General features: G+C 41.7%; 1 pseudogene; it reads right to left on the bottom strand.

The window, feature by feature from the left end:
- Window positions 1–1,016, bottom strand: LOC101590181 (annotated as a pseudogene).
- Between the last annotated feature and the right edge of the window lie 1,500 nt (window positions 1,017–2,516).

Here is a 2,516-nt window from a genome sequence, read left to right as displayed (position 1 = left end):
CTAGGCCACCTCCTCCTTGGCCTCCTTCTCGAACTTGCCCTCCTCCTCAGCCATGGTGTCCTGGTACCGCTGGTACTCAGACACCAGGACTTTCATGGTGCTCTCAGCCTCAGTGAACTCCATCTCATCCCTGCCCTTGCCCGTATACCAGTGCAGGAAGGCCTTGTGTCAGAACATAGCCATGAACTGCTCTGAGATGTGCTCGAACAGCTCCTGGGTGGCTGTGTTGTTGCCAACAAAGGTGGAAAATATTTTCAGGTCACAGAGTAGAATATCACTAACAGCTATCTTCACATGGTTAGGGATGCACTGAACAAAATAGCTGCTGTTTTTGTTTTGGACATTAAGTATCTGTTCATCCACCTCTTTCATGGACGTGCGGCCCCTGAACACTACAGTTACTGTCAGGTAAATGCTGTGGCAGGGGTCACAAGAAGCCATTATATTCTTGCCATTAAACATGTTGGATGAAGTCAGGAAGTATCAGGGTGTGGTACTGCTGGCTACCACAGCTGATCAAGAGGGCAAAGCCAGGCATGAAGAAGTGCAGGTGTTGGAAGGGGACCCTGTTCACCACCAACTTTTGCAGGTCAGCATTGAGTTGGCCAAGGCAAGTGGTCACCTCACTCATGGTGGCTGACACCAGATGGTTCAGGTCACCCTAGGTGGATGTGGTGAGCTTTAAGCTTCTGAACCAACTGTCATACAAAGCTTCATTATCAATGCAATAGGTTTCATCTATGTTTTCTGCAAGCTGGCGGGTTGAGAGGGTGGCATTGTAAGGCTCAACCACTGTGTCCGACACTTTGGGTGAGGGCACCACACTGAACTGAACGTGTTCATGATCCAGTCTGGGTACTCTTCACAGATCTTGCTGATGAGGAGGGTTCCCATCCCAGACCCAGTCCCCCAACCCAAGGAGTGGATCAACAGGAAACCCTGCAGGCAGTCGCAGCTCTCCACTTCCTTTCTCACAGCATCCAGCAGGAGTCCATGAGCTCTGCTCCTTCTGTGTAGTGCCCCTCATGGTCATTTCTTCATAAAAACTATTCATATCAGATGAGGCATGCAGCTCACCTCTGTGTGATCTTATTTAATTATTAGTATATGTTTATAGTACATGAAGTTTACATTCCTTGTGTGAAATAATAATCGTAATTCTTTTTATTCCTTTTCCCTCTCCTCATCCTTCCCTTCATCCCTTTTCTGTCTTTGCACAGGTTCATAGCACATAATGTTTACATTCCTTGCATTTAGTTGGTGTATATCCATAGCACATCTTAATTTTTTTTATCCCCTTACCATCCCTCCTTTTCCCTCCCTCCATCTCTTGATCTCCTTTCTCTTTCAGAAAGATCTATCTCTCTATTTCCTATGACCTTTTATTTTGTTCTTTAAACTTTGGATTTCTAACATAAGAGAAGCCATACAATAGTTAATGCTGTGTGCCTAGTTTATTTCATTCAATGTTATGGTCTCAAAGTGCATCCATTTTCCTACAAATGACTCAACTTTATCCTTTCTTTTTGTGGAAGAGCAGTACTCCATCAGGTATAAATACCACATTGTCTTTATCCATGCATCTGGGTTTTTTTTTTTTTTTGTTTGTTTGTTTGTTTGAAACTGGGGGTTGAAATGAGGCCCTTGCACTTGCCAGGCAAGCACTTATTCTACTGAACCATCTCCCCGGTCCTATCCATGCATCTGTTGATGGACATGTAGGCTGCATTCAAGATTTAGCTAGTGTAAATCACACTATTATAAACATGGCTGTGCGTCTATCATCAGAGAACAATGTCTTTATCTCTTTGGGGAAGATATCTAGAATGGGACTGGCTGGGTGGAATAGAACTTCTAGTTATAATTTTGTGAGGAATGTCCGTACTGATTTCCATAATAGTTGCACTAGTTTACACTCCCATCAGTAATGTAGAAGGGATCCTGTCCCCCACAGACTCTCCTGCATTTTTTATTTGATTTCTTGCTGATGACTACTCTTTCTGGAGTAAGATGAAGTCTCAGTGTGTTTTTAAATATTTGTTTTCTGTAATGGTAGAAATGTTGACAATTTCTTCATGTATTTGTGGCCATCTGTACTTCTGTGAAGAATGTATTCATTTCCCTCACCCAATTTTTGATTAGGTCTTTTAGGTCTTTACATATTCTAGATATTCTGCCTCTATCTTAAACAGCTGGCTAAAACTTCCCCCATACTGTGAGTTGTTTTTTATTCTGTTGGTTGTTTGTTTTTGTTGTACCAAAGCTTTTTTTTTTTTTTAGAATCAGGGATTGAACTCAGGCCCTTGGGCTTACCAAGGAAGTGCTTATTCTACTGAGCTATCTCCCCAGCCCCTGTACCAAAGTTTTTAATTTGATATGATCCCCCTTGTTAATTCTTATTATAATTTCCTGCACAGCCAAGCTTCTGTTCAGAAGTCTTTTTCTATACTTACATCTTTAAGAGCTTTAAAATATGTCCTTATTTTAATTTATTTTTTTTTGTTAAATTTATTTAT

The sequence above is a fragment of the Octodon degus genome, unplaced genomic scaffold (assembly GCF_000260255.1).
Source record: "Octodon degus isolate 3935 unplaced genomic scaffold, OctDeg1.0 scaffold00040, whole genome shotgun sequence".
Classification (NCBI taxonomy): Eukaryota; Metazoa; Chordata; class Mammalia; order Rodentia; family Octodontidae; genus Octodon; species Octodon degus.
The sequence above is the reverse complement of the archived record's forward strand: the minus strand, read 5'-3'. Positions and strand labels throughout refer to the sequence as shown.